The 23,215-nt window shown below is 43.5% G+C and overlaps 1 pseudogene; it reads right to left on the reverse strand.

The window, feature by feature from the left end:
* Positions 1 to 37: 37 nt before the first annotated feature.
* On the reverse strand, positions 38 to 20,252 carry LOC102187472 (annotated as a pseudogene).
* Between the last annotated feature and the right edge of the window lie 2,963 nt (positions 20,253 to 23,215).

A 23,215-nucleotide genomic window follows, 5' to 3' on the forward strand; every position in this document is an offset into this window, starting at 1 on the left:
CTGGACAATATAGTGACTGGTAGCTATTTTAGTATCTTTAAGAGCTGTAACCCAAGCTGAAGTGCACACCAACCACAAAAAGTGTCAACAATAGTAACTACAAAGTCAGTCATGGAAAGCTTTCGACTATCATGATGCAGGTTTGTTTAATGAACATAGAGCAGAAGAGGAGCAATGCAGTACAGGAAGACAAAGACTACAAAAGTAACACAGAACTGTGCGGAAGAGTAATCTCCAATAAAGACATAATTTTACCAATCGACATTATAGACATTTACACCTTGAGGTGTCTGAAACAATGCTTCATTCAAGGTGAATGGATAACTAAAAGTAGCTGGAATCATTCTAGTCTCAGGAAGAGACCCTAGAGAGTCTAGAGTTGTTCTCGTCTCTATCTTCAGGCACAAGACCCTTGAATTTCTGTTTTACCCTTACAACCTCCACAGTTAGCAAAGGCAAAGATAGAAGCATTCCACTCGAGTAGTTTGATGAAGCCCAGAGGCTCCTTGAGTGTGTTGAGTCTGAGCTGGAAGGAGGAGATCCTCTGAGGGAAGGAAGGAAAGCTTCCTTCCCCTCTTAGGACAGTGGGGTGGCAGAGGGGGACCAACCACACAGAGCTCCGCAGCCACGCTGGAAATAACATTTTTATTGCTATGTTTGCAGCAGCTTTTAGCACAGTAAGGGTGTCCCCACTGGACCCTGGCCCTCACCCAGCCCCACCCATCCAGCCCATGTCAGGGTGTGAGGGAAGGCCTCCAAGGGCCCCCTCAGCCATCTCGAGACTGGACGTGACAGACACGTGGGGTTCAGTGAACCTGCCACATGGATTTGAGATGTGGAAAGGGCATCAGCCTGAAGCTCTCATGTTGGAGCCACACCCATGCGGGTGCCCACCTCAGGTCTCTGCAGTGGTGGTGCCCATCCCAGAGGGCAGGGTGGGGGCCAGCATGAGCAGGCCAGGTAGGCAGCCCAAGATCCCCACTATAATGCATCAGTTGACCCTGCTGACTTGTCGGCAGAGGGTTATAGGGAAAGAGATATACACTTACTCCAGTCCTGCCATCACCCTTGGCTGTACCTTGCCTGTTGACTTGACTCATCCAGGCCCCCAGAGAGCCACACGACTTTGTTCCTGTGAAGGGTGAACCCACGAAGGCTGTGCCAGCAGAGGGCCAAGAGACTGGGGGTGTCCCAGGGGTCACTGCCCCTTCTGCAGCCCTTGGGTCCAGCCAGTCCCTCCCATGCTTCTGGGGGGCCCACAGTCTAGAGTCCCTGTGGTCTGTGTGCCCAGAGCCCCATGACATCCCCATGACATCCCCAGTGAGTCCAACAGCAGTCCCTGCTTCCCTCCCCAGGCGAGCAGGCATAGCCCACTCTGAATCCCTGGCCTCATGCGTCCAGAGTGGGGCCCTACATATGTGCCCACACACACATACACACATGCCCATATGCATGCACCTGAACCGTGCACTCTCTCTCGTGCACACACACATGTTCATGCACCTGATGACAAACTCTCACGCACACACACAGACACACTGATGTGCAACACCAGAGCATGTGCTTGCTTTCTCTTTCACACACATGCCCATGACCATGTGAAAGCACCTGCACACACATGCACATGCCTATGTGCATGCACCTCCACATACACATGCACACCCATATGTGCATGCACCTGTATACACACTGTCTCACACACAGGCACACACCCATGCACTGGCACGTGTGCATGGGCACTCTCTCTCAGGCAGACACACGGACACACATGCTCACACACCCATGTGCATGTACCTGCCCATGCACTCACGCACATAGAAGTACATACACACACATGAGCTACGTGTGGGACACCAGATGGACACACTGGCCCTGACCCAGGGGTGCCCGACTCCCCTCCAGAAGTCAATGACAAGGACCTGAGCTCAGCAGGATGCTCACCCATGAGCATGGCCAGGTTGGCAGCAGTGCAGTCTTGGAGGTGCAAAGGGACCAGGGTTCACTTGGGGTTTGCAGGCTCAGACCAGAAATAGTCATGTGCACTGAGGAGTGGGGTAGGGTCTGTTTGGGCATTCGCACTGAGGAGCTGCTCCCACACTAAGGGTGTAGCGCCACCCAGAGGCCTCACAACAGCTAAGCCGTTTATCAGGTTTCTGGACCTTAGGCAAGGCTGACTTAGAGGGCACAGACCGCGTGGGTGTCTCTGCATGCACATTGGGGTGACACGGCACATGAACACGTGAAGCTTCAGCAGGGGATGCCCATTGTTTGTGGGAACCAATCGTGAGGTAAGACCAGGATTTGTTTGTGCAGGCGCTCTGCTGATGCTGAGTTGCCTTGTACTATAGGGCTGGGTTCTGTAGGGAGGGTTCAAGGCACACGGTGGAGGAGCCACGAGGGCAGACGATGAAGATGCAGTTGCCATGGCCTTTGCAGCAGGCACAGCACGTGAAGACCGCGGCATGCCATGTGGTGCTGGTGGCTGAGATGGCCCTGACGACCCAGCTGGCCCTGGTGATACCCTGAAGTCCCTGGTGGCACTGGCGATCTGGCTGAACCCAGAGGCCTCAGCACTGTAGAAGAGTCAGATGGCATAGCCAGTGACATTCCGCAGATCCCAGAGGCACCCCACACTCTTGGGCCTGGTGGAGATGCTGCACCCAGAACCAGAGTTCTGAGTAACCGACCTCTCCAGTTGTATCCTATTCCAGGAGCCCCGGTTGGCTGGGCAGCCTTGGGAGTCAGGGTGTGGGCTAGGGGTGGTTTGGGGGGTTGCAGGTGGCAGGGCCTAAAGTGTAAGAGAAGGGTACTCTGGGGGGCTGGATGGTATGGGTCAGGGGTGGTCTGGCTGCCTGGGGATGATGGTGAAGAAAAGCAACCTGAAGGGATCCAGAAGGTTGGGCAGTGATATACAGGGTATCTGGCGGTGGCCTTGTGGGAGAAGGCGGGGCTCTGTGAACAGGGAGCCTGATGAACAGGCAAAATGACTAGTGTGGATGGTGGTGAGGTAAAGCAACCTGAAGGGATCCAGAGGGTCAGGCGGTGATATCCAGGGTGTCTGACGGCAGCCTTGTGGGAGAAGGCGGTTCTCTGTGAGCAAGGAGCCTGAGGTACAGGCAAAATGACTAGTGTGGATGGTGCCTTAACCGTATCTCCACCAGCAGCCTCATTGTGCCTTTTGCATCGCTCGCTCAGGCAAAGATCGCCTGCAACTTCCTGTCTCAAAGTACTCCACTGCGAGCACCAGTTCAGAAGGAGCTCAGTGTTAATGGCCATCTGTTGGTTCTGTCAGTTCTAAAGGGGGCCGGGGCTAGGGAAGGCATGGTGGGTGGTGGCCAAGGCCAGTCTTGGCCCAGGAGGAGACGAATGTGGGTTAAGCCTAAAGGAAAAGTGTGGTGCTCTGGGCTTATCAGTGTGCGGGGACAGAGGGAGGATATGCTTCTCTTCTCCTCCACGGAGACTTGAATTTCATGTTACCTCCCTTTTAGCCGATTGCCTGCTGAAGACCATGGCCTTCTCCAGACTTCCATCACCTTCTGTCTGGACAAGCTTTCCCTGGTGATGTGGACCTTGCAGCACTTTGTGCCCCCCCTTTTTGCTAAGCCTCAGCACGGAAAAGGGGCTTAAACCTAGCCTATCTGCCCTAGCTTCAAGTGTCCTTCCTCAAGGCATTGCTTTCTGCAGTAATTTCACTGGGCTTCATCTTGTGCCTGTGGTGTTCCTTGGGGGCTCATGGTCCACATAGTTTGTTTGGTGATTGTTAACTGCAGAAAATAAAACTGAGCTGTTTCTGACTTTACTTTTACCTTCTGCACTTCCTCATACTGCATGTATCTTTCAGTAGGAGGAGAGGTTCTGCGATCCAGGTATTCAAGGAGTACAACATAAGTGAAGACACTGTAAGAAGTGGGAGAATAGTTTCCTTTGTTGTGCAGAAGCTTTTAATTTTAATTAGGTCCCATTTGTTTATTTTTGCTTTTATTTCTGATATTCTAGGAGGTGGGTCATAGAAGATCTTGCTGTGGTTTATGTTGGAGAGTGTTTTGTCTATGTTTTCCTCTAGGAGTTTAATAGTTTCTGGTCTTTTATTTATATCTTTAATCCATTTTGAGTTTATTTTTGTGTATGGTGTTAGAAAGTGTTCTAGTTTCATTCTTTTACAAGTGGTTGACCAGTTTTCCCAGCACCACTTGTTAAAGAGATTGTCTTTATGCCATTGTATATTCTTGCCTTCTTTGTTGAAGATCAGGTGTCCATAGGTGTGTGGATTTATCTCTGGGCTTTCTATTTTGTTCCATTGATCTATATTTCTATCTTTGTGCCAGTACCATACTGTTTTGATGACTGTAACTTTGTAGTAGAGCCTGAAGTCAGGGAGGTTGATTCCTCCAGTTCCATTCTTCTTTCTCAAGATTGCTTTGGCTATTCAAGGTTTCTTGTATTTCCATACAAATTGTGAAATAATTGTTTTCTAGTTCTCTGAAAAATACCGTTGGTAGCTTGATAGGGATTGCGTTGAATCTATAGATTGCTTTGGGTACTCATTTTTACTATATTGATTCTTTTGATCCATGAACATGATATATTTCTCCATCTATTTGTGTCCTCTTTGATTTCTTTCACCAGTGTTTTATATTTTTCTATACATAGGTCTTTTGTTTCTTTAGGTAGATATATTCCTGAGTATTTTATTCTTTTCATTGCAATGGTGAATGGAATTGTTTCCTTAATTTCTGTTTCTGTTTTCTCAGTGTTAGTGTATAGGAATGCAAGGGATTTCTGTGTTAATTTTATATCCTGCAACTTTACTGTATTCATTGCTTAGCTCTGGTAATTTTTTGGTGGAGTCTTTAGGGTTTTCTATGTAGAGGATCATGTCATCTGCAAATAGTGAGAATTTTACTTCTTCTATTTCAATCTGGATTCCTTTTATTCCTTTTTCTGCTCTGATTGCTGTGGCCAAAACTTCCAAAGCTATGTTGAATAGTAGTGGTGAGAGTGGGCACCCTTGTCTTGTTTCTGACTTTAGGGGAAATGCTTTAAATTTTTCACAATTGAGGATGTTTGCTGTGGGTTTGTCATATATAGCTTTTATTATGTTGAGGTATGTAATTTCTATTCCTGCTTTCTGGAGGGTTTTATCATAAATGGATGTTTAATTTTGCCAAAGCCTTTCTCTGCATCTATTGAGACAATCATATGGTTTTTATGTTTCAATTGGTTAATGTGGTGTATTACATTGATTGATTTGTGGATATTGAAGAATCTTTGCATCCCTTGAATAAAGCACACTCAGTTATGATGTATGATCTTTTTAATATGCTGTTGGATTCTGATTGCTAGAATTTTGTTAAGGATTATTGCATCTATGTTCATCAGTGATATTGGCTTGTAGTTTTCTTTTTTTGTGGTATGTTTGTCAGATTTTATTATTAGGGTGATGATGGCCTCATAGAATGAGCTTGGAAGTTTACCTTCCTCTGCAATTTTCTGGAAGAGTTTGAATAGGATAGGTGTTCAGTTCAGTTCAGTTCAGTCGCTCAGTCGTGTCCGACCCTTTGTGACCCCATGAATCACAGCACACCAGGCCTCCCTGTCCATTATCAACTCCCAGAGTTCACTCAGACTCACGTCCATTGATGTCATCCAGCCATCTCATACTCTGTCGTCCCCTTCTCCTCCTGCCCCCAATCCCTCCCAGCATCAGAGTCTTTTCCAATGAGTCAACTCTTCACATGAGGTGGCCAAAGTACTGGAGTTTCAGCTTTAGCATCATTCCTTCCAAAGAAATCCCAGGGCTGATCTCCTTCAGAATGGACTGGTTGGATCTCCTTGCTGTCCAAGGGACTCTCAAGAGTCTTCTCCAACACCACAGTTTAAAAGCATCAATTCTTTGGCGTTCAGTCTTCTTCATAGTCCAACTCTCACATCCATACATGACCACAGGAAAAACCACAGCCTTGACTAGACGGACCTTAGTCGGCAAAGTAATGTCTCTGCTTTTTAATATACTATCTAGGTTGGTAGTTCTCTAAATTTTTGGTAGAATTCAGCTGTGAAGCCGTCTGGTCCTGGGCTTTTGTTTGTTGGAAGATTTCTGATGACAGTTTCAATTTCCATGTTTGTAATGGATCTGTTAAGATTTCCTATTTCTTCCTGATTCAATTTTGGAAAGTTGTACTTTTCTAAGAATTTGTCCATTTCTTCCAAGTTGTCCATTTTATTTGCATATAGTTGCTGATAATAGTCTCTTATGATCTTTTGTATTTCTGTGTTGTCTGCTGTGATCTCTCCATTTTCATTTCTAATTTTGTTGATTTGATTTTTCTCCCTTTGTTTCTTGATGAGTCTGGTTAATGGTTTGTCAATTTTATTTAACTTCTCAAAGAACCAGCTTTTGGTTTTATTGATTTTTGCTATGGTCTCCTATTTTTCTTTAGCATTTATTTCTGCCCTAATTTTTAAGATTTCTTTCCTTCTATGAAACATGTGTATCCCAATGTTCATCGCAGCACTGTTTATAATAGCCAGGACATGGACTCAACCTAGATCTCCATCAGCAGATGAATGGATAAGAAAGCTGTGGTACATATACATGATGGAATATTACTCAACCATTAAAAAGAATACATTTGAATCAGTTCTAATGAACTGGTTGAAACTGGAGCCTATTATACACAGTGAAGTAAGCCAGAAAGTAAAACATCAATACAGTATACTAATGCATATATGTGTCATTTAGAAAGTTGGTAACTATAACCCTGTATGCGAGACAGCAAAAGAGACACAGATGTATTGAACAGTCTTTTGGACTCTGTGGGAGAGGGCGAGGGTGGTATGATATGTGAGAAGGGCATTGAAATATGTAAATTATCATATGTGAAATGAATCGCCAGTCCAGGTTTGAAGCATGATACAGGGTTCTTGAAGCTGGTGCACTGGGATGACCTAGAGGGATGGGATGGGGAGGGAGGTGGGAGGGGGGTTCAGGATGGGGAACACATGTACACCCATGGCAGATTCAAGTCAATGTATGGCAAAACCAATACAATATTGTAAAGGAAAATAAATAAACAGAAATTTTTAAAAAAAGACTCAAACATCACCTCCACCACAGTCTTCCCAGCATCCCCAAGGAGAGGTATTCTTCCTCCTGGATTTCTGGCATGGTTCTTGATTTATACCATCAGCGGGACATTTCCATGGTCTCTGTGTGTATCAGTTTATATATATTATTATTTGTTTGAGCACAATACTTCTCTGATTCCTTCATATTCATTGTGTGCCTGGAACTCACTATAGCCAATAAATGATCATGAGTGAATTTTAAAAAAAGAAATGGGAGAATAAGAAAGTTGTGTACTGCCATTCAGTACTGATTTTGGAATATTTTCTCAGTTTTATAGTTACATTTATACATAAAATACCAGAATGTTGTTGTTTTCAGTCTCTTAAGTTGTGTCCAGTAGACTCTTTGCAACCCCATGGACTGTAGCACACCAGGCTCTGAGACACACTGTCTCCTGGAATTTGCTCAAATTCATGTCCACTGAGTTGCTGGTGCTATCTAACCATCTCATCTTCTATGGTCCCCTTCTCCTTTTGCCTTCAATCTTTTTCAGCATCATGGTCTTTTCTAATGAGTCAGCTTTTTGCATCTGCTGGCCGAAGTGTTGAAGCTTCTGCTTCAGTATCAGTCCTTCCAATGAATATTCAGGACTGATTTCCTTTGGGATTGACTGCTTTGATCTCCTTGCAGTCCAAGGCTCTCTCAAGAGTATCCTTGTATCCTGAAACCTTGATAAACTCACTGACTAATTGTAATAGCTCTTTTGTAGATCCCGTTGAACTTCCTACTTAAGACAATCATTTTGTCTGTAAATAAATGCACATTTCTTTCTTCCTTTCCAGTTTATGCATTTTAACTGATTTTTGTTAAGATGACATCTCCAACACTTTGTCCACCTGATATGAAGAGCCAACTCATTGGCAAAGACACTGATGCTGGGAAAGATTGAAGGCAGGAAGAGAAGGGAACGACAGAGGATGAGATGTTTGGATGGTATGACGACTGAATGGACATGAGTTTAAGCAAGTTCCGGGAGATGGTGAAGGACAGGGAAGCCTGGAGGGCTGCAGTCCATGGGGTCCCAAAGAGTTAGACATGACTGAGTGGCTGAACAACAACACACTGATTTCTGTCCTAATGGATAAGACTTTCCTGCTTCTTTGCCTCCTGGTAATTTTAGATTGGATGCGAAGCAATATCAAATTTCCCTTCCATGCTTGATATTTTTCTATTCCTAAACTTATTCTTAAGCTTTATTCTCAAATCCTGTTAAGTTGCTTAGAAACAGTTTGATCCTTTTGATCTTACTTTTTAAGATGGGCTCTGTAGGAACAGAGTATATCTTAGTGTAGGATGAACTTAATTAACTGAAATCTTCAATGTCTGAGAAGGCTATAGCTGGAAACAGGGGCTCTTTAAAAGTTTTATTTATGAAGATTCTTTATTTTTATCTGTGCCACGTGTTGTTAACTGTGTGCAGATTTTCTGTACTTGGAGCCAGAGGGGGGCTACTCTCTAATTGCTGTTTTCAGGTTTCTCATTACAGAGGCTTCTCTTGTAGAGGAACACGGACTCTAGATTGTGGTGAGCTCAGTAGTTGTGGCACACAAGCTTAGTTGCCCTGGGCATGTGGGATCTTCCTGGCCTGGGGATTGAACCTATGTGCCCTCAATTGGCAGGCAGACTCTATACCACTGGATCACCAGGAAGCCACTGGAAGCCAAAACGAGGACGCTTATACAGTATCAGAGTGGTAGTAAAATCTATCTGGACATTTGATTGGCACTTTCTATTACATTTTAAGATGCACATATCCTTTGACCCTCTTTTGTTAATGTATCATAGGAAAATTCTTGTATATATGAGCAAGGCAAAATCGACCACAGTATTATTTAATGCATTGTTTGGTCATTGTGAAAAATTGGTAGAATGTAAATACAGGGGGAAATGTTGAGTAAAATCCATGGTGAGTTCATCCTGCTGGAATAACATATGACAATCAGAGAGCAAACCAGATAGCTGGGAACTAATACTGAAAGAGATGAAAGCAAATTGCAGAATTCTGGGTCTGGCATATTCCTGTCTTTCAGTACATTCCAACCATATGAACATGTTGGGCAGTGCAGAGTATAACCTCCCAGAATGAGCACCCCTTAACTGCCAAAGTCATCACTGGACATTAGGGGAAAATATCAATATTTAGATTTCCACGTTGATTAAATATCTTCATAAAGAATCATGACTTTTGAAATGATTTTGCTTTGGAAAATAATGGTCTGCTCCATTTCCCCCTTGAAAAAAACACTTACTTAGAAACTTCAATTCAGCAAAGATTTGTGAGGGAACGTTGGGAAGAGGACTCCCCCAAAAGTGGATGTGGACCCCCAGAGTCAGGGGACAGAAGCTGATAAGAGGGTCTGCAGCAGGGCCCATGCTCCCATGAATGAAGAATCTTTCCTATCTCACTTTAAAAAAATAACATTAGAAATTCATTTTGAATTTGATGAAAAGTCTATACCACCATCGAGGACATCAATGGATTTAATCACCTGGCATTCATTTTCCTTCTCTTGGTTCTGGTATCCTCCTGTCACCCTGGGAAATCACCCCTTTCCTTTTCTCTCACCCATTATGTTTATGATAGAGTTGACTTCACCTCTGATTCCAGGAGTGGGCAGGTGGCTCAGCCAGGCCAGTCGGAACACTGCTTTCCTCCAGCTGTGTTGATATCATCCAACCAGTGACAGTTTGGGAGCTGTGGGGGAGGCAGGCTGGCAAGGGACAGAGGGGGAGCTGGAGCAAGAAGGCAGATCTCAGGGAACCAAATGCTGGATCCAGCCTTGCCTGAAGACAGAAACTACCTCTGTACTTTGTAGTTATACAGACCCAGAAATTCTCCCTTTGGCTTAAACCAAGGTGGGTTTTGTTGTTGTTGTTGATTTATTCCTTTTTTCACTTGCAATAGCAAAGTATTCACTATTATTGAATTGAGGTACCACAGTTTTGTGTATTACTTAATTTTCTTGCTAAGGGATTGGCTCTTAGCTAAGAAACCACCAACCATATTGTATAAAAGGAGACAAATGAGAGTTTTTGTGGGTAAATCACCAAAGCGGGCGTGGTGAGTTTACAGGGGATGGGCAAAACCTTGAGAAAGGGCACTGGGGTCTACTCTTCCTAGACAATGCTCCCCAATCTGGCCCCGAATTGTGAAGCCAGTTCACCAGGGGGATGCGACTGTCGTCTGATTCTCCTTTCTTTAGTCAGCAAACTTGGAATCATTCAGCTACTTTCACCCCATTCATGGACTGCTGAAGCTGCTAGTTTGCTTTAATACCTCTCAGGTCTTGTAATTACTTCTTTCCAAACCCTCCAGCTGGCTCCCTCTCAGTCACAGTTGAAGCCATAGCCTTTCAGTGGCCTGAAAAGTCCTATGTGGTCCAGCCTGCATCTTTTCTGGCTTCATAACTTCTCATTTGCAGTACCACTTTTCCTAGTTGGATTGAGACACACAGGGCTCCTTGCCCTTTATGAAACATTGAGGTACATTTAAGAAAACTTGTCACAAAAATGTGTGTGTGAAAGCCATGGGAGAAATTGAAGAAGACCTAAAAATGCAGAGATAGATCACATGCATGTTCTTAAATCATGTCTGCTGAGAAAAATTGATACTGTTCAGGGCTCAATATCCCCCAAACTCATCTGTAGAGTCCATCAAAATGCCAGCAAATATTTTTGTAGAAATTGATGACCTGATTTCTTAAACAAATATTTTCTTTCTTTATTTCACTACATCGAATCTTATTTGGGGAATGTGAAAACTTCACTGTGTCATGCAGGATATTTTGTTGCAGTGCACAGACACTCCAGTCGCAATGCCCAGTCTCAGTAGTTGCTCCACTGCACGTAGGATCTTAGTTCTCTGACCAGAGATCAAAGCAATGTCCCCTGCGTTGTAAGGCAGATTCTTTTTTTAAAATATTCATTTGTTTGTTTGTTTGTTTATGTAATTTTGGCTGGGCTGGGTCTTTGCTGCTGCACACATGGGGTTTTTCTATTTGTGGTGAGTAGGGGCTATGTTCTAGTTGCAGCAGATAAGCTTCTCATTGCGATGACTTCTCTTGTTACAGAGCACAGGCTCTAGGTGCTCTGGCTTCAGTACTTGCAGCTGGCAGGCTCTAGAGCACAGGCTCAGGGGTTGTGGTGCTTAGGCTTAGTTGCCTTGCACCTTGTGGGCTCTTCCCGGAGCAGGGATTGAATCTGTGCCCCCTGCATTGGCAAGTAGAGTCTCAACCACTGGACAACCAGAGAAATCCCTGATGAGCTGATACTGAAATTTATGTGAGAAGAGAAGCCTGATGATAGCCCGAACAATTGTGGCTCTGCACAAAGTGAAAAGATTAACACAGCCTAATTTCATAACTTACTCTACATGTCCAGTACTGGAGCTGCAGGTTCATGGGACAAGACTGACAGTCCAGAAGCATTTCCAGACATACATATGTGGTCAGTGGCTATTCGGCAGAGGAGTCTAGATAATTCAATGGAGGGGGGATAGTCTTTTGTTGAACAAATGGTTGTAGAATATCCGTATGTGGAAAAACAAACCTCCATTGCCTTGTGTACTTACCTTCAGACATTCACAAAATTATGTTCAAACACTCAGAGCTCTACAGGCAAAAGCTAAAAGGATAAAAAATTAAGGACTCAGATGAGAACTTTGTGACCTTTCAGTAGGGAAGTCTTTCATGTATGAAGTCAATATCAATAAGCATGTAAAACAATACAAATAATATCAACCCAGACTTCACGAATCAAAAATATCGGTCAGATTATATCACTACTCTGTTGATAATTATATGAGTTTCCTGGGGCTTCCATCATAAAATACCAAAAGGAGATGCCTTCAGACAAGAGAAATTTATTCTCTCACAGTTCAGGAGGCCAGGAGTCTGAGATTGTGGTGTTGGCAGGGCTGATTCCTTCTGATGGCACCGAGGGAGTCAGTTCCAGGCCTCTCTCATAGCTTCTGGTGGTGGCCTTCAGCGTCTTGCCTTCTCTGCCTTGCAGACGTTTCACTCCAACTCTTCCTCTGTCTTCACACAGCCTCTGTGTGTGTGTATATTCAAATGGCTTTCTTATAAACCTAACAGTCATTGGATTGTGTCCACTGTAATGCTGTGTGACCTCAACTAAGTATAACTGCAAAACTCTAATTTCAAATCAAGTCAATCCACAGGCTCCAAGGGTTTGGACTTCAAAATCTTTTTTTTGTTGTTGTTTTCTGGGGGACACAATTCAACACATGGCACCCTCCACCACCTCCCACTTCACTGTGAGCACAAGCCCTCAGCATGTCCCCTGAGACCTCCACATCCACTCCCTGTCGGCTCTCAGCCCCCCGTCCTGCTGCTCTTCTCTTCACCCACTCTGTTCCAGCCACACTGGTCTCCTCATGCTCCCAAACCTCCCTCAAGTCCTCACTCAGTCTCTGCTTCACAACGAAGCTGACCCCGACCACCTGGTTGAAAATGGGAAACCACTTCTCCAAGTGCCCCCTCTCCTTTCTCTTGTTGCACTTCCTACCAGAGTTCTCACCATCTTCCCATGGGTTACATAGTGTAGTTGTTTTTTGGTTTCTTTTCTTCACATTTTTTATTTTTTTATTGAAGGATAATTGCTTTATAGAATTTTGTTGTTTTCTGTCAAACCCCTACATGAATCAGCCATAGGTAGACATATATACCCTCCCTTTTGAACTTCCCTCCCCTCTCCCTCCTCATCCCACCCCTCTAGGTTAATACAGAGCCCCTGTTTGAGTTTCCTGAGCCATACAGCAAATTCCCATTGGCTATCTATTTTTCACGATTATATACGTTTCCATGTTATTCTTTCCATACATCTGACCCTCTCCTCCCCTCTCCCCATGTCCAAAACTTTAATCTCTATCTGTTTCTCAGTTGCTGCCCTGTAAATAAATTGTTCAGTGACATTTTTCTAGATCCCGTATGTGTGTGTGTGTATATATATACACATATGTGTGTATATATATGTACATATATATATGCACACATATATATGTTAAAATATGATATTTCTCTTTCTCTTTCTGACTTACTTCACTCTATATAATAGGTTCTAGGTTCATCCAAATTAGAATTAGAACTGACTCAAAGGCATTCCTTTTTATTGCTGACTAATATTCCATTGTGTATGTTTACCCCAATTTCTTTATCCATTTGATGGACATCTAGGTTCCTTCCATGTTCTAGCTATTGTAAATGGTTGCAATGAATGATGGGATACATGTGTCTTTTTCAATTTTGCTCTCTTCAGGGTATATGCCTAGGAGTGGGATTGCCGGGTCATATGGTGGTTTTACTCCTAGTTTTTAAAAGAATCTCCATACTGTCTTCCATAGTAGCTATATCGATTACAACAGTGCAATAGTGTTCCCTTTCTCCACACCCTCTCCAGCATTTATTGTCTGTAGCCTTTTTGATGATGGCCATTCTGACTGGTGTGAGGTGATATCTCATTGTAGTGTTGATTTGCATTTCTCTAATAATGAGTGATGTTGAGCATCTTTTCATGTGTTTGTTAGCCACCTGTATGTTTTCTTTGGAAAAATGTCTGTTAAGGTCTTTTTTCCCACTTTTTGGTTGGGTTGTTTGTTTTTTTGGTATTGAGTTGTATGAGCTGCTTATATATTTTGTAAATTAATCCTTTGTCAGTTGTTTAATTTGTTATTATTTTCTCCCACTCTGAGGGGTGTCTTTTCAATTTGCTTAGTGTTTCCTTTGCTGTGCAAAAGCTTTTAAGTTTAATCAGGTCCCACTTGCTTACTTTGTTTTTATTTCCATTACTCTAGGAGGTGGATCATAGAGGATCTTGCTTTGATTTATGACATTGAGTGTTCTGCCTATGTTTTCCTCTAAGAGTTTTATAGTTTCTGGTCTTCCATTTAGTTCTTTAATACATTTTGAGTTTATCTTTGTGTGTGGTGTTAGGAAGTGTTCTAATTTCATTCTTTTACATGTAGCTGTCAAGTTTTCCCAGTGTCATTTATTGAAGAGGCTGTCTTTGCCCCATTGTATATTCTTACCTCCCTTGCAAAAAATAAGGTACCTATAGGTGCATGGGATTATTTCTGGGCTTTCTATTTTGTTCCATTGGTCTATATTTCTGTTTTTGTGCCAGTACCATACTGTCTTAACGACTGTATCTTTGTAGTATAATCTGAAGTCAGGAAGGTTGATTCCACCAACTCCATTGCTTTCTCAAGAGTGCTTTGGCTACTTGGGGTCTTTTGTAATTCCATATGAATTGTGAAAATTTTTGTTCTAGTCCTGTGAATGTAAAGTAATTAACCTCCAATTAAAATAAATAAATTTATATCTAAAAAATGTTATTCATAATTTGATAGGGATTGCATTGAATCTGTAGATTGCATTTGGTAGTATAGCAATTTTCACAATATGGATTCTTCCTACCCAGGAAACATCTGTTTCTATCATCTTTGATTTCTTTCATTAGTGTCTTATAATTTTCTGTGTGCACTTCTTTTGTCTCCTTAGGTAAGTGTATTCCTAGATATTTCTTTCTGTTTCAATGATGAATGGGATTGATTCCTTAATTTCTCTTTCTAATTTTCTATTGCTAGTATATAGAAATGCAAGTGATTTCTGTGTATTGATTTTGTATCTTGCTACTTTGCTAAATTCACTGATTAGTTCTAATAATTTTCTGATACTGTCTTTAGGGTTTTCTGTGTACATTATCTTGACATCAGCAAACAGCAAGAGCTTTACTTCTTCTTTTCTGATCTGAATTCCTTTTATTTCTTTTTCTTCTCTGATTGCTGTCACTAAGACTTCCAAAGCTATGTTGAATAATATTGGTGAAAGTGGACATCCTTGTCTTGTTCCTCATCTTAAGGGGAATGCTTTCAGTTTTTCACCATTGAGAATAATGTTTGCTTTAAGCTTATAATATATAGCCTTTACTATGTTATGGTAGGTTCCTTCTATGCCCATTTTTTGAAGAATTTTCATCATAAACGGGTGCTGAATTTTTTCAAAATCTTTTTCTACATCTACTGAGATTATCATATGGTTTTTATCTTTAAATTTGTTATTGTGGTGTATCACATTGATTTATTTGCATATTTTGAAGAATCCTTGCAACCCTAGAATAAACCCAAGTTGATCATAGTGTATGAGCTTTTTGATGTGTTGCTGAATTCTGTTTGCTAAAATTTTGTTGAGAATTTTTGCATCTATGTTCATCAGTGATATTGGCCTATGGATTTCTTTTTTGTGCTGTGCCTTCCAGGGGATGTGTGTCCCTGTCCAGGCTATCTATGGTGGCAGCAAGGACTGTCTGATGTCTGATTCTCATTCCATTTAGGCTGCCACAGATCAGCTGTTTCACTCCCAGCATTAAACGTTTCTCCTCTGACTCAGATAATTGCGCTGATGTGGGGATCGTGCCCATGCATCAGTTCCCCCACCCACTGAGAGCAGTTCTAATCATACTAACACTTGTTTCTCCCCCAGTTCTTTCATCCTACTGAGTTTTGCATGGTTCTATATACTCTTTTCTGCTGGTCAGGTACTCCTGTCTGTTCTCAGTTGGTGTTCTTCATGCACTTTTGGGTCTCAAGGTGTATTCCTGATGTATCCATGGAGAGAGATGTACTCCTTGTCCACCTACTCCTCCACCATCTGGTTCTCCCTCATTTTTTTTTTTCATCTCTTGACAGTCTCTCCTGGCTAGCCTGTAACCTACATAGAGACCTAGAATGGTGTCCAGCAAAAATGTTGCCCGAGTTATCAAATAAATAAAGCTACTATAAAAATTTTAAGAAAATATCCTTGTGAGCGTGGAGTGGAGGAGTACTTCCTAAACATTGTTTTCAAACCATGACAGATTAATATCAAGAATATACTGATATTTTTCATATCCTGCTGATCATCGAGAAGATAACTGCAACTGTAATTTGTAGAAATTGGCAAGGATACAAATAGGTTAGTTATAGAAGAGGAAACCCGCAAAGGTCGCAGGATATGGTAGGAGTGGAGATGGGTGCAGCCATAGCAGAGGCATGACTGAATCCAGTGAAGCCTGCACATCCCTGAACTCCAGCGTTTCTGCACCTGAGAAACTGTGACCAGTCCCCTCAGTGGGAGTTTATGAGGGTATCCTCATGGTGTCATCTGTGGAGGCGTGAGTCAGAGCCACCTAGACATCCCGCTGACTCTCCTTCTACCCTAAGGTCAAACCCTCAGAAGGGTCTGTTTAATTCATGAGTTTCCACTTGTGTATGGATGACAGCAGAAGTCAACATGCTAGACCCTTGCTCGGTGCATTCTTTGGGCTTTCCTCACCCATGTCTGACCAAAGTGTCCACACCTACTCTACTACCCATGTGAATCTGCTTCTGCCCTAACATGATTTTCTCCAGGGATTATGGTGAACCCCATTAATATCTGGTAAACCAACAACTAAAACTGTAAAAATGCCTGTTTGTGGCTCCCGCTTTGTAGCACCCACAGGGGAATCTGGGATAGAGAGCTCAGTTAGTTGTCTGTAAGTGACTACGAGGCTTTACTTCCCATTTGGCTTTTGTATAGGTTCCCTAGTCCATCTCTGCACTGCTTTTTAGTCAGAGAAGCTGACCTGCTCTCTTCTCCTCCTGTTGATTTTATTTATTTATTTTTGCATGTGCTGGGTCTTCCTTGCTGCGCACAGGCTTTCTCTAGTTGTAGGGAGTGGAGGCTACTCTCTAGTTGCTGGGCACCAGATTCTCATCGTGGTGGCTTCTCTTATATTGCAGAACATGGGCTCGAGAGCACAGGCTCAGTAGTTGTGGGGCAAGGGGTCAGTTGCTCCGTGGCATGTTGGATCTTCCCTGACCAGGATTTGAAGCAGTGTCCCTTGAATTAACAGATGGATTCCTGTCCACTGAACCCCCAGGGAAGTCCTCATCATGTTTTATCTTGCTCTGTCCTGAATTGTAGCCACTTCTCTAACCTCTGCTTTCTTCTGGATTAAAAGTATATGTGTATATGTATGCGTGGGCACAATCTTGTCTGAGTCTTTGTGACCCACAGGCTATAGCCCACAAGTCTCCTCTGTCCACGGAATTTTCCAGGCAAGAATACTAGAGTGGCTTCCCATTTCCTTCTCCAGGATCTTCACCACCAGGGATGGAACCTGTCTGTTGCATCCCTTGCTTTGGCAGGCAGATTCTTTACCACTAGCGCCACCTGTCTTTCGAAAGCCCAAAAGAAAGTGTGTGGCTTTATAAATTAGACCACCTGAATCATTTCCTCTATAAGGAGTTCACTTACACCATCCACTCATGCCTGCTGCCGGTCCTTTCCCACTCTTTTCAAACAGGTCCAGCTTAGCATCTGCAACCTTTGACACATCCCCCTTGACATGTGTTTCAACCCAAATATAAGCTTTATTACTGATGAATCTGATTGGGAACAACGTGGTCTGGGCAGCTTTTGTTGTTTTTTAGTCACCCAGTCCTGTGTGACTCTTTGTGACCCCATGGATTGCAGCACGCCAGGCCTCCCTGTCCCTCACCATATTCTGGAGTTCTCCCAAGTTCATGTTCATTGCATCCCTGATGCCGCCCAGCCATCTCATCCCCTGACACCCTCTTCTCCTCTGCCCTCAAACTTTCCCAGTATCAGGGACTTTTCCAGTGAGTCAACTGTTCCCATAGATGACCAAAATATTGGAGCTTCTGGTTCAGCATCCATCCTTCCAGTGAATATTCAGGATTGATTTCCTTTAAGATTGAGTGGTTTGATCTTCCTGCTGTCCATGGGACTTTCAAGAGTCCTCTCCAGCACCACAGTTAGAAGGCACAGATTCTTTGATACTCTGACTTCTTTACGGCCCAAATCTCACAACCGTGTGTAATCACTTGAAAGACCATAGCCTTGACTCTATGAACCTTTGCCGCAGAGTGATGTCTCTGCTTTTCAACACCCTGTCTAGTTTTGTCATCACTTTCCTGCCAAGAAGCAATCATCCTGTGATTTCATGGCTGCAGTCACCATCCACGGTGATTCTGAAGCCCAAGAAGAGGAAATCTGTCACTACTTCCACCTTTTCCCCTCCTATTTGCCATGCAGTAATGGGGCCAGATGCCATGATCTTTTTTTTTTTTAATGATCTTTGTTTTTTAAATATTTAGTCTTAAGCCAGCTCTTTCATGCTCCTCCTTCACTCTCATCAAGAGGCTCTTAAGTTCCTCTTCACTTTCTGCCATTAGAGTGGTATCATCCATGTATCTGAGGTTGTTGATGTTTCTCCCACCTATCTTGATCCTTGCTTGTAACTCATTCAGCCTGGGATTTCTCAAGATGTTCTCAGCATATAGATTAAACAAACAGGGTGACAGAAGACAGCCCTGTCATACTCCTTTCTCAATCTTGACCTATCAGTTGTTCTATATAGGGTTCTGTTTCCTTTTGACCCGCACCCAGGATTCTCAGGAGACAGGTAGTATGGTCTGCTATTCCCATCTCTCTAAGAGCTTTCCATAATTTTTCATTGTCCACCAGTCAAAGGCTTTAGCCTAGTCGAGGAACAGTATGAGATGGTTTTCTGAACTTCACTTGATTTCTATATAATCCAGTGATTTTTGGCAATTTGATGTCTAGTTCCTCTTCCTTTTCTCAACCCAGCTTGGACATCTGGAAGTTCTTGGTTCACACAATGTTGAAGCCTAGTATGCAAGATTTTAAGCATGACCTTACTAGCATGGGAAATGAGTGCAATTGTCTGATGGTTAGCACATTATTTGGTACTAACCATACCCTTCTTGGCAATTGGGATGAGGATTGATCTTTTCCAGTCCCATGGTCTTGCAGATTTGCTGACATAATGAATGAAATCCTTGATGGCATCCTCCTTTAGGGATTTGCCAAGTTCTGCAGGAATGTCATCACATCCACTAGCTTTTTTAACATCAGTGCTTCTTGGGCAGCTGAACAAAGTCAATTTGTTGACCTCCCCCAGATGGCTACCTGGGCATGGCCGCCCTGGGGGAAACATGGTCTCCAAGGACTGACCCACTTGCCCAGGCTGCTGCCTCCCACTGTCAGGTTCATTCCCTGTCCCACTCTGATATGTGTGACAGACCCATTTTCTTTCACACAGTCTCTCACACTTACTTTCTCATGCTGAGTCAGATTATCTGTCACATGCACTCTTTCTGTAATATTCCTGCATCACTCTATAATGCTTTGTCCATCACATGTATTCTCTCTCACCCTATCTCTCTTAGAATGTATCTCTGACACTCTGCCACACACTCCCTCTGTCATGGTTTCTGCCTCTTCCGTCACACACTGTCCTTTTAAATTCCTGTCCCAATCACACATTCACTCTGTCACACTCACTCAAAAGCATTCACCTGTCACGGTGGTAAACTCTCTGTGAAACTCATTCTATCATACACTCTCTTTCCTTCATAGTTCTGTCACTGTGCCACTCAAATTATTTGCCATTGTCATTATCATTATCCTTTGCAGATCTCACCATTCAGACCCAACTTAAGTCCAGTGCTTGATGGAGCACTGCAGTCATCATAGTTTTGAGACATCCAGAAACCAAAATGCACAAGACTTTTATTCACTAGTTTTGGTGAGAGATTGGGTGTGTGTGATTTGTTTGGAGGAGACCTGCATCACGGGAGACAGGACACCGACATGGCCATACTGTCTGAAAACTGACATGATGGATGAACACATGGAAAGCAGCTGAAACAGCGCATGGACCATAGGAAGCGCCAGCTATCACTCCAGTCAAACAGCACAGGTATAGATGTGGAGTAGGCAGAGGGGGGATGTCGGTGGGTCGTGTGGCTTGGCCCCTTGCCCTCGACTGGCATCTTAGTCTAGTGAGACCCTTCTGTGGCATACGTTGGAGAAATCAAAGTTGCTTTGTGGAACTAGCTTTAGGACGTGAGCCTGGAAAGCTGTCACTTGTGTCTCAGTGGCGTCTCTGTGGACACTTGGCGGGGTCCATTCCATGCCATCTGGGCGAGCACTGGAGGGGCCCAAGTGTGCAGGCACATTGCAGGCACCTGAAAGCTGCGTGGCTTCATGAGGGAGCAGAGTCCCTCCAGCCCCACGGGCTTTCCATAGCGGCTCATGGGTAGCCGCGCAGGCTGGGCAGTAACCAATCTGGTGCGAGGAAGCGCCCTGAGGCGTGTCTGCACAGGCGCACTTTTGCCGTCCTTACGCAGAAGAGGAGGGACTTCCTGCGGAGCTCAGTTTTTCTGCCAGTTGTGTTGGCGTCTGAGGGTGTCGTGTGGCAGCCATGCAGGCATCGGGTAGTGGCACAGGTGGTGCTGAAGGTGAGGGCTCAGGCCGCAGTGGTTACCGGGCCCCATTACGCCGCCGGGGTGGGCCTGGCAGAGAAAGAGCGCTGATGGAAGCTGCTAGAGCTCTTCTCCGGAGTGAGCGGGCACCAGGTGCCCCAGGACCTGGTGGAGATGTAGCACCTGTGGCTGTAAGGCCTAGACCTGGAGAGGTGGTGCTGTATCCTTTCATGGAGCTTCCCTAGGCACGGTCAGTGATATGGTGGTGGGAAACATGCCAGCCCCGTGAGGAAGGGATAGAAGGGAGCACGGGGGCAATCCAGGGCAGCGGGACTGGGCAGCCTGGCAGGGAATGGGGTTGTCAAGGCGTGAGGAGCCTGGAGGGTGGGGAAGATGGACCAAAGAGTTAGGGAGGCAGCTCAGGGTGGTCTCAGGTGGTGGTTGGAAGCATGGGCATCCTGGGGTAAAAACGGACCGCTGAGGTGTGAGGAAGCCTGAGAAACCAGCAAATTCAGTAATGGATGGTGCCTTAACCATGTCTCTCCCAGCACACTCAGAGTGCCTTTCCAGTCCCCACAGGAGGCATACTTGGCTCGCAGATCTCTGCTCCCAGATACCCAACGCCACCAAGGAATTATTCGAAAGGAATTTGTAGTGAATGGCAGTGACCTGATTGTGTCAGTTCCAGATGAGTTTGCCTTGGGGAGTGGGGGGTAGGCGTTGGGTGCTGTGGTGTCAGCTCCCTCTTATGAGTGCTATAATGGACACTGAGGGGCTTGGTATAAGGAGGGGGGCTGGTACCCTGGACTTACAGGAACAAACTCCCATTTAACCTGATTTTCCCCGGTTTTAGTAGATGGAGTGCTGAAGACCTTGCTTTCATCCGACTTTCCATCAACCCGTTCCTCAATCAGCTTTTCCAAAACCTAGGCTGAGGAAAGGAGCTGAAGCCTAACCTTGTGTCCTCTACTCGGCAGCGATAGGGAATTCATACTCAAGAGTCATTGCCACTTTGTTATTTGAGTCTAAGTTTTTGCCTGTAGTGGCCTTTGGTCTCTCTTGGTTCACTTGTTTTGTTTCCCTGCTGCTTGAGGAGTGGGATGCTTCACTGTTTATTATAGCAGAAAATAAAGCTAAGCTACTTTATGTGCCTCAGTTTCTTTTCAGCTAATGCGCTTCTAGATTTAAAAAAAAAAAATTTATATTTGTTCTTGTGTTAGAGGGAAGGTTCTGAAATTCAGTTATTCCAGTAGGACAAGGTAATTCAAAACTAATTAGGAAAATGAAATTAGAGCCCTATGTTCAGCACTAAATATGGTCAATATTAAACAATATTTTCTAGTTGTACTTGGGCATTAAATTTATAAAAGCATGTAATATTCATTTAAGTCACTCAGTCGTGTCCAACTCTTTGGGACCCCATGGACTGCAGCACGTCAGGCCTCCCTGTCCATCACCAACTCCCTGAGCCTGCTCAAACTCACGTCCATCGAGTTGGTGATGCCATCCAACCATCTCATCCTCAGTCATCCCCTCTTGTCTTCTATCAAGTTTAGCATTAAAGATTTTCCTAATTTTTTAAATTTAATATACTACCTTTTCCACTTCCTAAAAGCTCTTCAAAAATGTGTTATTAAATAGATATAAGATGCATCATAATGTAATTATTGGGAACTTCCCAAGCAGTCCAGTGGTTAAGACTTTGCACTTCCAGTGCAAGGGCTGCAGTTTCAATCCCTGGTAGCAGAACTAAGACCCCACATGCTATGTGGTGTGGCCAAAAAATTAAAATTGGGTTATTAAATAAAAACAACAGCAATAATAATGTAATTATTGAACATTTAAGTTGTTTACAATTTTTTCATTACTGTGGTTAATGATTCAGTGGAATTCGTGTATATAATTCTTTCCATCAATGGTTATTTCCTTAAAGTTTTAACATATTCCAAAAGTTAGAAATATTGACCTAAATGATTCTCTATTCCTTTTTTAAGACTCTTGATCACAGGGAATTCTGTCGTGGTCCAGTGGTCAGGACTCCAGGCTTCCACTGCAGGAGGCGTGGCTTTGGTCCCATGGTGGGAAACTAAGATCCTACAAGCCGTGAAATGCAACAAAACAAAACAAAAGAGAGAGAAAACAGACTCTCCTCAAAAAAAGAAAAAAAGACTCTTGATCACAATTTCTTTTCAGAAAATATATCTGCTACCAGATTTCTGGTTGCCCAACATCTTTGTCACAACTGGCTTGATTTCCTACTAAAATAAAAAACTTAGTTTGTATGAGGAGACAAAACATCTAGGCACACTAAAATAAAAATTTTGTGGCCAACTGTACTTATTTCAAGTCAGTAAAGAAAAGTGCTGGGACAATTAGTTAAGTGATTGCGTGTGGGGAGTTAGCTCTCTCTTCATATATCTTTTACCCTATAATCTTGCTAAATTTGATTAGTTCTTGTCAATATTTTGTAGGTTCCATTTGATTTTCTGCATAGGCAATCATGTTGTCTGCGGATAGTTTTACTTTTTTCTTTCCAATTGAGATGCCTTTTATCAATTGATTTCTCTCCTCATAATGGTTTGGATATTTCTCATTCTTGGCATACTCTTTTCCTTGGGTGCTGGGTGTGTTTTTCCCTAGGTATATTCCACAACTTTTAAAAATGTAATCTTATTTACTTACTTAGAAACACTTTGATCCTGTTGAGTCTTGCCTTAAGGGTTGATCAGTGGGAGTTTGAGACAAGATCCCTTTGAGTACTGTATATGATGTCACCTGAATGGCAAGTTTCTGCT

Source organism: Capra hircus, unplaced genomic scaffold (genome assembly GCF_001704415.2).
Source record: "Capra hircus breed San Clemente unplaced genomic scaffold, ASM170441v1, whole genome shotgun sequence".
In the NCBI taxonomy this organism is placed as follows: Eukaryota; Metazoa; Chordata; class Mammalia; order Artiodactyla; family Bovidae; genus Capra; species Capra hircus.